General features: G+C 37.4%; 1 protein-coding gene across 6 annotated transcripts in view; it reads left to right on the top strand.

The window, feature by feature from the left end:
- Nucleotides 1-14,724, top strand: part of UBE3D (ubiquitin protein ligase E3D) — a 155,840-nt gene that overhangs the window by 64,457 nt on the left and 76,659 nt on the right. The window lies entirely within an intron of this gene.

Below are 14,724 nucleotides of genomic sequence, written 5' to 3'. Positions count from 1 at the left end.
ACTTGGCTGCCCCTGAGCCCATCCAAGTTTATTTCTGCATTCCTGTTCACTCACTAATGGCTTCTGACTGCTTTGGTGATTTGGGGGCTGACTTCCTTCCTGTTCTTTTCCATATTTTGACTCACAGGCAGGACTTCTCAGCAGATACTTTGTTTTTCCAGTGTTCTCCACAGTGAGCCCTCATTTAGGTCTCCTGCTGCATTTCCTTACCCCGGCCTTTGAACCTAATTCCAGTAGCTACTTGTATATTCACCTTACTCTTTTCCCATCAAGGTAACTGACTTATTAGGCACTGTAAAACCTGTAGATCCACCTTGGTTTACCAGCTACTTTTTACGTCTTTGATGAAACCATTCAGTCTGTGTTTAAAAACAACTGCAACAAAAGCCGAACTTTAGGATAGGAGATAGTTTAGAAATGCTTTGTTCTTATCAAAACTCTTACCTAAATAATTCTTTAGATGCTTATGGATGTATTCAGGTAATTAGTTAAACTTACATATAACTGCAAATGTGTTCTCAAAGAGTAGTATGAACTACAACAGAGAACAGTAGTGATCAGTTCAGTCCAGTCACTCAGTCGTGTCCAACTCCTTGTGACCCCATGGACTGCAGCACGCCAGGCCTCCCTGTCCATCACCAACTCTTGGAGTTTACTCAAACTCATGTCCATCTAGGTCAGTGATGTCATCCAACCATCTCATCCTCTGTCATCCCCTTGTCCTCCCGCCTTCAATCTTTCCCAGCATCAGGGTTTTTTCTAATGAGTCAGTTCTTCGAATCAGGTGGCTAAAGTATTGGAGTTTCAGCTTCAGCCTCAGTCCTTTCAATGAATATTCAGGATTGATTTCCTGTTCTAATTTAAAAAGTTGGGCCTGGGGCTTCCTGATGCAGTTGTAGAGATGTGTTTCTTTCTTTTTTTTTTTTTAGATTTGTAGAGATTGTAGATTTTACTTAAAATTGTTAGCGATGTGTCAACTGCAGTAATACAAAACTCAAAAGATTAGCTGATTCAGAATTGTGGTGCTGGGAGACAGACTAAGTTAACGTTGCTTGTTTAGATGGCTAAAGCTTTCTATTAACTTTTTTCCATATAAAAATTCTTTTAATGAAGCTATTTTTGGAATCATTTTGTCTTTTAGAAGCTTCTGCATACAAATGAAAGAATAAATTCTGTTGCCTCCAGAGTTTCTGGAATTCTCTGTTTTTCTGGGCATTTTTCAGTTTAATCTTGTCTGGTATGAGATTTTAGCATCCTGAAGTAAGACAGCCACAGGAGTGATTCACCAGCCCCCCTCCCTGCCCCCCAGATAGTTGGGGATGGTTGTTACAGTGTGTGATATTGAGATGACCTGAAACATTTGGGGTACTTAGGAGTTGTAGGAGGAGGGCATTTGACATTTTACAGTGGAAAAATATGGGGTTGGAGTCATACATGAAATCTAGTCCCAGATTTTCCAGTGACTAGCTGCAGTGACAGGACAAGTAACAGTCTCCTCCTTGGGCCTTCGTTTCCTCATCTTTTGGGGTGGGTATACTTTAACATCCTGCAATACCATGACTTTTGGGCACACACAAACATTTTAAAGAGTGTGATCTCTAACTCTTTATTGTGTGTCCTTTTTTTAATAAACTGAACACTTAGTTTTTTTCCCTTGCTTATGAATGCAGTGTGTAGTCTCAGATTCATTTCAATAGGCATTCACTTGGGTTTCCTGTATGTAAAGCTTTCTGCTTAGAGGCATAGAAAATAAACATATAAATAAGACAGAAGTTTAACTTCTAGAGTCTCAGTGTTTAATCTCAGAAAGTGACGAATTTCATAGAAGCTTTAGAAGATACACATGCTGTGTCCTATGATAGACAAAGGGGCTTTATGATTGCTTCTAATTAAGGAAAATTTCATGGAGAAGGTAGCATCTGATCTGAAAATGAAGAAATAGAAAGATAATGGGGACAAGAGGTTGAAGAGGAAAGAGCCCGAGCAAAATTGGGAAATTACAGGATGTATTTCTCAAAATATATTTCAAAAGATTAATAGGTATTTTGGGGAGAGAAAATGATGCCAAAGTCCAATAATACTAACGCTAAATGAGAGTGTTACTGTGCAGTAATTGTTGCCTATTATTACTACCCTAACCATTTTGTTATTAAACAGATTTGTTAATCAGTGACTCAGTGAGACTGTATATATAGATAGTTTTAACTGCTATCCTGCTCAGCACCTTAATATTCTAAAGGTAAATATGAGTTACTAAGAGTAACTTAGAGTACTTACTATTTATGAATCTTATGTGTTCCATGGGAACAGTGGGTCCAAAGAATATATTTTTGAGACACTGTATAAGAAGATCCTATGTATCAATCGAGCAAAGTAAATATAGAAAGCAAGATTTCCCGATATAAACTGAACCCAAGTTTGAAAATAGGGGTTTAAGGAAGTAAGAGATTGAAACTGAAGAATGTATATATGCACACAGATGCCATTTTCTTGTCAGCCAGTCGATGTCAGTGTATGCCAAGGATAGCTTGGTTACCTCCAGCACGGGGAAGAGATTGGAGGGCAGTCACAGGTCTGTAATTTCCAACAGTGCCTGTTTACCAAAGGGAGACAATCCATAAAAGAATTTATATCTGTTTACACTTTTAAAGTGAATATATTTTAAACCACTTAAATAATGAGTTTTATTTTTCTCACACACACTTGCAAGAACCCTACCCCCCTGTACCCACAGAGAAGATGGAAGGTTTATTTATTTGTTTGTTCATGAATTCATCTAATAGATGGTATGTCAGGTGATAGGTACACATTAGCAAATAAAAACTACAAAACTTGCTCCTGTAGAATATACAGTCTAGGTGTGGAACTAATTTGTATCTAGCTTTGTGTGTTTTGAAGAGTATCACTACTTACCTGGTGACTGCATGGAAGAGACCCAGAAGGCTAAGTTAGTTCTTAGTAAAGGACTCAAATAGAAGTAATCTCTAGAGTGGTTCACAAGACAAAATATGTCCAGCAGTACCTCTGTGCCCACTAGCCTGTTGTATTGGACTCTGTCCAGTGTGCTGGGTTCCCAGGATTATAGCTATAGGTAATCTAGCCTGTGTAGAATTAAAACTCCTGGGTTTGTTATGCAAGTATACACACACGGCTAGTATTATTCACTCTAGTGCCCATGGCCCACAGAGTGGACGGATAACCAGCCGGCCCAAAACTGTCATCCCGCTTCCAGCTCTCACTTCCATTGGAAAATCCAGTTTCTCCCACTTTATCTTCCCTTCCCTAAAGAATGCAGGTGTTTTTACAGAGACAAACTACAGATCCCATTTCTTTACCTTGGAGACACGACCTATAAATGTCAGAGGGCTTATGTGACATCTTAGCATATTTATATAAACTCTCTGTGTGTGTTTGCACTGAAATCTATGGCAACAAAAGAAAATTGAATAAAATGTTTTAATTTACAACTTTTTTTTTTAGCATGAATATCTTGACTTTTTTTAAATTGGTGCACTTGAAACTTCTGCAGGTGACACTAATTAATGCTAATGTGACTTGTATATTTAATTCTCTGGAACCATAGTGACTGTGCCTGGTAGCTCTGTTTCCTGCGGCTGTGTGCTTGGCAGATTTATGGCTAATCAGAACTTTGGTTTAAAACAAAAAACCTTAAGGGAAAATTCCAAAAGTTGGGAATTCAGGAAATACTCAAGGGAAGATAGTTTTTGTTCAGCCGGCTTAGCAGGTAAATGTTAATTGATTATGGATTGCTCTGCTTGTGTTCTCTTTACTTTTAATCTTTAAAATGATAACTCTTTTTATCAGTAGAATTTATCCTTTTTACTTCCTTACATAAGGTCTTCCTCAGCAAAAATTTTGGGGGAAGGCAGATTTACTTGTCAGCACTGAGGGCATAGAATCATCATCCATTCTTCACTATATACTTTAACTCATTGTGAAAGCTAAATAACTAAAGGGTCTGTTTAGATACTTGTAAAATGGTTTGTTATCTAATTCACAAGATTGTTATGAAAGAACTACCTAATCCTTACCTAACTCAATATATTAATACACCAGTGCCATGTATTCATTTAATAACCATGGTGCTAGGAAAAATGAGTTGTTTCTGGCACATTAAATATAAAACACCACCTTCTTGGTATCATTTGGATTACTTGATGGTGTGTGATGATTTTAAAATATGTCTACCATATGTCTTCTTTATCCCTCCTTTTAAGAGATGGAGCTAAGTTTTCTTGTCTCTTGGATGTAAGCTGGTCCTCGGGACTCATTGCTAATGAGGAGAACAAAGTGGATGTGCCCGGGGACCTCTCTGGTAGTCCAGTGGTTGAGAGTCTGCCTGCCAGTGCAGGGGACTCAGGTTTGATCCCTGGTCCGGGAAGATCCCACACGCTTCAGGGCAGCTAAGCCCCTGCACCACACTGCTGCGGCACACGCCGCAGGGCCCTAGTGGCTAGGGCCTAGGCTTCACAAGAGAAGCCACCTCACCGAGAAACCCGCACACCGTGAGAGAAGAGTAGCCCTGGCTTGCCACAAGAGAAAGCCTGCGCTCCCCAGTGAAGACCCAGCTTAGCCAGAGTAAATGAATAAATAACATAAAAAGAAATAAAGAAGCTGAGCTGCAGAGAGACCAAATTCCATTAAAAAAATAAAAAAAAACAAAGTGGGTGTACCCGAGAGTGGATTCTGAGAGTAGGTTATAAAAGGCACAGAGGATTCCTCCTTGCTCTGGGTCTCAAATGACTGGCTCTGGGGGACTCCAGCTGCCAGCCGTCAGATGACTATCTCCCCTGCTGGCATCTTGGCTACCAGCTCATGAGGGATCCTGAACCAGAGCCACTCAGCTCAGCCCTTCCCAGATTCCTGTCCCACAGAAACCGTCAGGTATTTGTTTTAGCTGCCAGGTTTTGGAGTGGTTATTATGCAGCAACAGATGACTAACTGCAGGGAAAAGACAGAAACCTGGAGTCCCAGGACATACTGCCCTCACCTCCAGCAAATTTCAGGGTCTGTGAATCCCATGAAATTGGATAAAAAATTTTGTGTGTATTATGCATGGGTATTTCTCTTGGCAAGTATTCAAAGCTTTCATCCGTTTCTAAGAGGAGACTTTAATCTCTGAAAGGCTCCAAGTCTGTTTTTATTCAGAGGAAATAGAGCAGTGGGACCCAAAGAAAGATAGAAAGGTTTCGTTGTGGGAAACATCTCTTACGTATAAGTAATTGATGCGTATTTGCTGATGGAAGCTGGATTGAATCAGGCTTTAAAAAGTGAAAAGAACTTACACAGCCACGCGGGATGGTTCTCTTTCAAAATGTGCTTGGTTTTTAGATTGGGGTGGGCAGCCTCTAGCTAGCAGGACAAGTTCAAGATCCCCCCAACTCTCTTGCTTTTGTAAATAAAATTTTATTGATACACAGCCATGTGCATTTGTATAAACATTGTCCGTAGCTTCTTTTGCCATATAAGTTGTGACATATCTCACAGCCCTAATATATTTATTATCTGACCCTTTTTGATAACGTTTACTGACTTTTACTTTTGAATGCTGCGATGAGACTGGCATTCCTGGTGTAAAAGTAGTAACTAAGATGCATGTTTCCAGCTGGTGAGTGAGTACACTCCTTGCCATGTAGCAGACTCTATTACAGATAAATAATCTATTAACAGTTATTCTCCAGGCCCCAGAGGAGTAATTACCATCCTGATGCAAGGAAAAAGTGGCTGTCTGGACAGCCTCCTAAAGAAATGAGGTGTGTAGAACAAAGGGCCGGGGTTAATGATGCTGGACCAGAGGTGAGTACCCCAGAGGCCTTGACTGCTCACAACGGCTCTTTAGCCCTGAGGGGTATAAATAGGAGAGCTTGCTGTAACTTGTTACCTATAAAGGAGCTCTTGCTTCCTCTGTATGTGTGTCAATAACTTGACATCTTTTTTCCTCCCCCCCAAAGAATTTTCATAAACCTGACCTATGTATGATGTGTTCTTTTGAAATAAGAGGCTTGAGGGCTAGATTCTAGTCAATTTCCATTTTAGTTCTGTTTTGTATAGTATTGTGAACTCATCACTAAGCTATTGATTGATTCTTCCATATAAAAGTGATATTCAGGATACTGGGTTTCATTTTGGAACTTAAGGTTAGATTCTGTTTCCTTGAAGCTGACCTTCTGGAAACTGCTGGTTTTGCTTTGTACTTTTTGTTTCACTGTGCAAAATGTTTATTTTTTAACGTCTAAGACACTTCTCAAGCTTTAACAATAATCCAGTTTGGGAAAAGTCTCAAAAGAAAAATGGTGCATAGTCCGTGTCAGTGTCTTGTATAGTCTTGTCTTCTTATTTCTGCTGTTACTGCCCATATACTCTGCCTGCAACTTCATGCCTACTCTACTGTGACGTGTGCTCACATCAACCTCATGTGAACACTGTCTAATGTCCTCAGCAGAGAAGAGCAGTTACCAGATTCATGCATCTGTATTTAAGCCAGCTGTTTAAAGGTTCTGTCTGTGTGGCTGGTTAGGTCAGTGAAAGAGTATTTGTTTTCTCACATCTTATGTTTAGTGAGGGCTTCTCTGGTGGCTCAGCAGTAAAGAATCTGCCTGCAATTAAGGAGACGTGAGAGATGCAGGTTTGATCCCTGGATCAGGAAGATCCCCTGAAGGAGGAAACGCCGACCTGCTCCAGTATTCTTGCCTGGAGAGTCCCATGGACAGAGGGGCTTGGTGGGCTACAGTCCATGGGACCACAAAGAGTCGGACATGACTGTGTGACTTTCACTTTCTTTCAGTTTTTAATAAACCTTATCATTTGCCATATTTGTTATAGATAGGCTCTAGATCTGCAACTAGAGCCAGAATATACACTATTACTTTATTCCTCTTGAAAAATTAGAATATAATAATATTTTAAAATAATTCTCACATGGCTTAGAAAACCTTTAATGGGCTTTAGCCAAAAAAAAGTGAAGACTCTTCTCACCTATAAATGGGTATATACCAAAAGTTTCTGAAGCAGTTCCTTAGAACTAGAAGGATATTTCTCATAGAATTAATATTATAAATATCAAATAGATTTCCAGTCAAGTCCACAAAAATCTATTAATCCATAATATAGTATAGTCTACAAACTGACAAGATACTAAGGGTCAGTACATAATTTTTCTGGGAAAACTCTTTTTCTTCTCATGAATGAAGTATGTCTATTTACAATATATGTTGCTTTCAAGTATACAGCACACTGACTCAGTATTTTTGTAGATTGTATTCTAAGTTGTTATAAGATAATGGCTGTAATTCCCTGTGCTGTACAATATATCCTTGTTGTGCATCTGTTTTATGCATAGTAGTTGTATCTGTTAATCCCTGCCCCTAATTTGCTCCTTCCTCTGCCTTCTCCCCTTCGGTAGGCACAAGTTTGTTTTCTATATCTGTGAGTCTGCTTTTGTTTTGCATGTACGTTCACTTGTACTGTTTTTTAGATTGCACATGTAAATAATGTCATACAGTATTTGTCTTTCTCTGACTTATTTCACTAAGCATAATGTTCTCTAGGTCCATCCATGTTGCTGCAAATGGCAGACTTTCCTTCTTTTTTTATGGCTGAGTAATACTCTACTGCACACATAGACATACACACAAACACACATACACATACACATATATGATCCTGGGGCTTCCCCGGTAGCTCAGTGGGAAAGAATCTACCTGCAGTGCAGGAGGCATAAGAGATGTGGGTTCGATCCCTGGATCAGGAAAATCCCCTGGATTAGGGCATGGCAACTCACTCCAGTATTCTTGCCTGGAGAATCCCATGGACAGAGGAGTCTGGCGGGCTATGGTTCATAGAATTGCAAAGAGTTGGACACGACGGAAGTGACTTAGCACGCACGCATGCATACCACATCTTTATCCATTTAGCTGTTGAGGGGCTCTTGAGTTGCTTCCATGTCCTTGTTATTGTAAATAGTGCTGTTGTGAACATTGGGGTGCATGTATCTTTTCAAATTAGTATTTTTGGTTTTTTTACAGATATATACCCAGAAGCACAATTGCTGGATCATATGGTAGTTCTATTTTTAGTTTCTTTGTGAAACCAACTATACTGTTTTCCATCATGTCTGTACCAAGTTGCATTCCCACCAATAGTGTAGGAGGGTTCCCTTTTCTCTGCATCCTCTCCAGCATTTGTTATTTGTAGAGTTTTGATAATAGCCTTTCTGACAGGTGTGAGGTAATATCTCTTTGTTTTTTTGATTTACATTTCTCTAATAATTAGCAATCTTGAGGATCTTTTCATCTGTATGTCTTTTGGAGAAATGTCTTGGGTCTTCTGCCCATTTTTTGATTGGGTTGTTTGTTGTTTTGATATTTAATTATCAGGAAAATGCTTTCTTTTTGAATTCAGAACTCCAAAAAGATGAGTGACTTTCCTACATCTTACAGGACTGAGTCTTGTAATGCTCCTGGATCATTTAGTTGCTATATGCTTTAAATTCTGAAAACAAAAGTAGAACATTTATATCATTTGTGACTTGAACTTTTCTCACTCATAAATTAAGTACTTGAAAGAGCAGAGTTTATCTACATATGAATGATTTCAGTGATAAAAGCCTACCTTTTATGCTTTTTTTCATATATTATCTTATTTGATATTCACAAGAAACCTTTGATGTTTAAAGGCAAAATATTATTACCCCTATTTTATAACTGAGAAGACTGAGGTTCAAAAGAGTAATGGAAACACTCAGGAATTGGAGGAACTGGAGTTGAGTCTTGGTTCTTCTGTGAGGTCATGTGCATGTCATTTAAATTCTTGAACTTCAACCTACTTGTCTGTAAAGTGCATATAATGAAACCAATTTTGGAATGTTATTATGAAGATTGAATGAACATAGACATGAAATATTTTGATAACATAAGATATATTATTCAGACTTTCATTCTGCTCTGAAGATGAAAATCATGGTGGCGATATTTTAATAAATGGTCACCAAGTTGAAAAACTAGAATGGTAGTGAGACTCATCTGTATGATATGAGGAAATGGGGAATGTTTAGCTTAGAGAAAAACCAGGAGAAAGAGTTAGATATTTACTGAAGGGCTCTGGTTGTGAAGCATAGATTTCACTCAACTTAAAGAATTGGGGAGATATTCAAGCCAAGACCATACAGTCACATGTTAGGAATATTTCAGGGGGAGTTAATTCTTCTCAGGTTTCTAATTTTGAGGTTCTGTTGTTGAAATCTAACAAACATTTAGAGTTAGGCTGAAATTCTTGATCACTGATTCCAAGGTTTGAGAAGTGTCAGTACTAGTGAGGATAGTCCTATGATGGAATAAAAATGGCAAAAAAATGATTTTTAAAATTTGGTTTAGCAAATAGTTATTAAGCACTTACCATGTTGCAGGATGATGAGCTAGGTGCCGGGGCATTACTAAACAGCCATTTCTGGTGTTTCATTGTTTGAACATAGGAGATTCTGTTCCGTTTCCAGTCATTCTCTCACCTTTTAAATATATCCCGTGTCAGTCTTGATCATTCTAGGTCTTGGAAGGGAGGTGATAAAATGTTAACATTGCCCACTACTTATGTTCTTGTTATTCCAACTGATTTATTTTCCAGTTTGATAGGAACTTTCTTGCCTAGACTTTAATTCTCCAGGATAGAGTCAGAATGTATTGAAATGACCTCCTAAAGAAAAGAAAGGGAAAATTGATCACCTCATACAAAATGTGTTTTTGCATCGTAGGCTCTGAGAATAAAATATGTGGTTAGATGAGTACCGTACCAGAACCCTAATGCTATTTAAACACACGGATGAGTGCATTGTGTGTATTTTATGTATTTAAAATTGAGATTTTTGTTTGAACAGTGTCTTTCATTTGGTGTATTTCATGGTGATTTATCATAATAGACTGCTTTAAATCATCTGAAATAGCAAGACATATGAATTTCAACAATAACTTCCCCAAGGCTAGAGAAGTCAGCAGGAGCTCAAACCGCTAGGTAGACAGTTTTTTTTTTTTTTTCCCAAACTCATATGCAAGTGTAAAACTTTTATGAGGCTGCTTTAACGAGGCCCTTTGGGATTTAGGGTTATTTATCTAAGCTCTTATTAAAAATGAAAACTTTTCTATGTTTAGCCCTGGAAAGCAAAACTGATCCTAACAATACTGTAAGCTGGGAGAATGAATCCTGTCCTGAAGACTGATTCAAAAATAAAGTACAGAAACTTTGGGGCTAGTATCTTCAGCACTGACATGATAGGAAGGGGATAATAACATCAGAGCCAGTATTACAAGGTCTCCTTTAATTAAAACAAAAATTTAGCTCTACTATGCTGGTAATTTAGGATGTGCATGACTTACCAAAAGGACTTTCAGCCCGAGAGTCCTGTTTCCCAGAGCACTCTGATGCCTCGTTGGAGTTGAGTCACCCCAGGACAGTATTGCCTGATACAAGGTCTGTGGGCACTTTTCACTTAAGGCATCTGTACTTGTTGAAGTCTTTGACTTCCCTCTTCCCTGCTGAGAAGAGGGCCATGAAAAGGAGACTGTTTGTAAGATTAATGTGCCCAAATCACTGTGTACATAATCCAGCAGAAGAGCTGAAGCTGCTGCAGGAATAATTTTGCAGTCTTAAAACGTGTTCAGCTTCTTTGTAGGTATGTTCTAGTTTGATGAGTCTGGGTCCTGCAGTGAATCTATTTTTATACCCTGAGAGTTAAGATTTTAAATTATCTGTGATGCAGTACAATTATGGGGAGTAAGGACATTGTGAGGGTAGAGAGCAAATGTTAACAAAGTCAGGGACAAGATCTTTTGCAGCCGTTAAGAACGTAGCACAGTCAGTTTAGCTTGGGTGTGTTCAGACCAGCTGGCAGAAATTTTAAGACGAGAAGGTGAGTGGATAAATGGATGAATGTGTGGATAAAAAGGTGAAGTTGAGAGATGGATCGACAGATAAAACTTATTGTTGATAATATGATTGGTGGTGGATAGATTTCTGTGTTACAGGATGAGTATAAAGAATTGGACAAACAGACACGTCTGAGTGAAATCATGGCGAAAAATGCAGAGTTTTGAGATCAAAAATGAGAACTTCTTGCCAGTGAGCATTTTTGGATTGTTTTTTAAGGGTCTTACCTCAACGATTAACCTTAAGAGTACTAATGTTAGTCATTGGAAGTAGTATCGCACTTAGTGGAATCTGGGAACGTCTGAGTTTCCACCTCTGATTCTGAGACAGTACAGAGAAGAATAAGGATGTGAAGCACAGAGATAATATTTCTAATGAGGGAAGCACCAAACTACGAGCTGGCAATTATGATGCAGAGCATGGAGGAGACAGAGGGCAAACACTCAGATGCCGATGGCAGGAATGTTGGCTGAAGGCCAGAGGTAGATACAGTACAAGCATAAAACTTTAAACAGGTTAGGAAAATGTCAAAATCAACTTCAGTTTAGAAACTTCTATTCTGGAAGAATCTCAAAGCAGTTGCAAATGGGAAGAAGACTATGTACACTTGGTTTTAACTCTTCAATTTGAGCAGCTGTTGTAACAGTTGAGTTGCTAGGCACTGTCAGGAATAGAATATTTTAATTTTGGAGAAACCCAACTGTTAAAACAGCTGTTTGGTCTGATTAGACTTAAGCTGGCTCTGCTTTGGTTACATGACCTAATGGGATCATAGCACCAGGCAGATTGGCTGTTAATATAATTTTATTGGAAGTAACTAAAAGACTAATGGATGGTAGGTTGAACACTGGCTTTCCAAAGAAACCACATTCCCTGGTTTATTTTAGCAAAGTACAAAAGCAAATAATATGGACTTTTACCTTGTTCTGACTTCATGGGAATTACCTGAAATAATTTTGCCTTATGTTCCTTGCATGCAGCCTTTTTTCCTGTTGCACTTAAAAGAAGTCTCCCTAGATTTATGAACATTTCTTTACTGTCTCCTAATAATATATCTATTCAGGTCACCTCAAGTAGTATCACTTGTGTTTTCTTTTTTTGTTGTTATCTAAACAAAGTGCTATTAACAGCAACCACCAAATATGTCAGTTTGTAAACATCACAATTTTTTATATCTAGAGCAACTTGAGTGATGCTGACAATGACGAAAATCTTGGATTCGAAATTTACCATCTCAAGTACTTTTTTTCATGGAAAAGTTAGTTTCAGTAAATTTTTAAAGATTTAAAGTACTTGCAAGATGATTTGATTGATTTCTTGCATTAAAAACTAATCTTCATATAATGTTAACACCTATTTTAAACATTCAAAGATAAGTTTCATATATTTTCAAAGTGAAAATAGCTTTAACTTTTTTAGGAGCATCAAAATAGTCATTTTCATTGTAAACATTTAAAACAATACAGGAAAATACAGTTTAAGAAAGCAAGCAGAATTATAATTTCAGTCTGCATAGAAAACTGCTATTAACATTTTGGCACTCTTCCTTGTATACATCTCTTTATGTATATATACACAAAAAGATATGGTTAAAAGATTTTGTTTTACAGAAATTAATTTTAATTATATGAATTTTTCTTTATTTTGCTTCTCTGTGTGTGTGTTTTTTAACTTGTGAAAATATTGTGACTATCTTTCCATGTCAGTGTAGATTTGCAGTCATCATTTAGGTCTTGATTTTGGAGGGTTTCATATTTTGAAGTAGTGACTTATTTTTGCTAGTTTCTAAGACTCAGTGTTATAAATATTAGAAAGCAGAATTGAAGATGATGCCTAGGATGTTAATAGGAGATGAACTTAGGTATCAAAAGTATACTTCCACTGAAAATACATGTTTCTTTCACTAACTAAAGCAAGTTTATAGGTTTTGAATGTTTATATCAATAACTTAACCAAAAAACCCAACAATAAACAAATGGGACCTAATTAAATTTAAAAGCTTTTGCACAATAAAGGAAACCATAAACAAAATGAAAAGATGACCCACAAAATGAGAGAAAATATTTGCAAGCAAAGCGGTCGACAAGGGATTATAATATCTTCAAAATGTACAAGAGCTCATGCAGCTTAATATCCAAAAAACAACCCAATCAAAAAATGGGCTCAAGATCTAAAGAGCCACTTCTCCAGAGAAGACATACAGATGGTCAAAAAACACATGAAAAGATGTTCAGCATTGCTCATTATTCAGTTCAGTTACTCAGTCGTGTCCAACTTTGCGACCCCATGGACTGCAGCACGCCAGGCTTCCCTGTCCATCACCGACTCCCGGAGCCTACTCAAACTCATGTCCATTGAGTCAGTGATGCCATGCACCCATCTCAACCTCTGTCATCCCCTTCTCCTCCTGCATCAGGGTCTTTTCCAGTGTTCATTATTAGAGAAATGTAAATCAAAACTTCAAGGAAGTTTTGGTGTCACCTCACACCAGTCAAAATGACCATCATCAAAAAGTCTGCAAGCAATAAATGCTGAGGACGGTGTGGAGAAGCGGAAACCCTACTACACCGTTGTGGGAATGTAAATTGGTACAGCAACTATGGAGGACAGTATGGAGGTTCCTTAGAAAACGAAAAGATAGAACTACCTTATGACCCAGCCATCCTACTTCTGGGCATATAAGACCTTAATTTGAAAGGATACATGCACCCCAATGTTCATTGCAACACTGTTTACAGTAGCCCAGACATGGAAGCAGTCTAAATGTCTGTTGACAGGAGAATGGATAGAGAAGATGTGATACATATGTGTTAATACAATGGAATATTATTCAGACATAAAAAATAATGAAATAATGCTATTTGCAGCAAAATGGATGGACTTAGAGATTATCATACTAAGCGAAATAAGTCAGAAAAAGTCAGACACATATATGATATCACCTGTATGTGGAATCTAAAAAGATGATAGAAATGAATTTATTTACAAAATAAAAACAGATTCACAGACTTTGAAAACAACTTGTGGTTTCCAAAGGGGAAAGGTATGGGGTAGAGTGGATAAATACGAGTTTGAATTTAACATGTACACACTACAATTTAAAACAGATAATCAACAAGGACCTACTGTGTGGCACAGGGAACACTACTAAATATTCTATAATAACCTAAGTAGGAAGAGAATCTGAAAAAGAAGGGATATGTGTGTATATATATAACCACTGAACCACTTTGCTGCACACCTGAAATGAATACATTATAAATTAACTACACCCCAATATAAAATAAAATTAAATAAAAAACTATAATAAATATACTTTAGTTATAAATGAAATGTTTTTGTTATTTTAAAATGAAGAATTAAATATAAGCTTTTTTGGTTTAACTGTCAAGAAACATTGTATTGCTATCTTTCTATTTTCTAGGCTAAAAAAATGCAAGCTTCCCTTATTTTAACATTCACAAATAATTTCTCATTATAGTATAAATTTGTTCAGAGGATGGCAATATGTTTATATTCACCATAGATTTGTATTGCTATTAAAATTTTTTTCTAAATGGTTATACTCATTAAGATATGCTAACACAAATTACTTCAAGTGGAACTTTTAAAATATTTTATCAAAAATGGTAAATTAGAAATCAGATTTTAACCTAAAAAATGGTGATTCTTATTCTCAGGTCCATGAATCTTAAAAACATGCCAAGTGAAAGAAGCCAAAAAAAAAAATAAAAAGGCCATGTGTTGTATGATTTCGTGATTATGAAAGGAGGTCATTGGACTTGGGGA

This window comes from Cervus canadensis, chromosome 20, assembly GCF_019320065.1.
Source record: "Cervus canadensis isolate Bull #8, Minnesota chromosome 20, ASM1932006v1, whole genome shotgun sequence".
Classification (NCBI taxonomy): domain Eukaryota; kingdom Metazoa; phylum Chordata; class Mammalia; order Artiodactyla; family Cervidae; genus Cervus; species Cervus canadensis.
The sequence above is the reverse complement of the archived record's forward strand: the minus strand, read 5'-3'. Positions and strand labels throughout refer to the sequence as shown.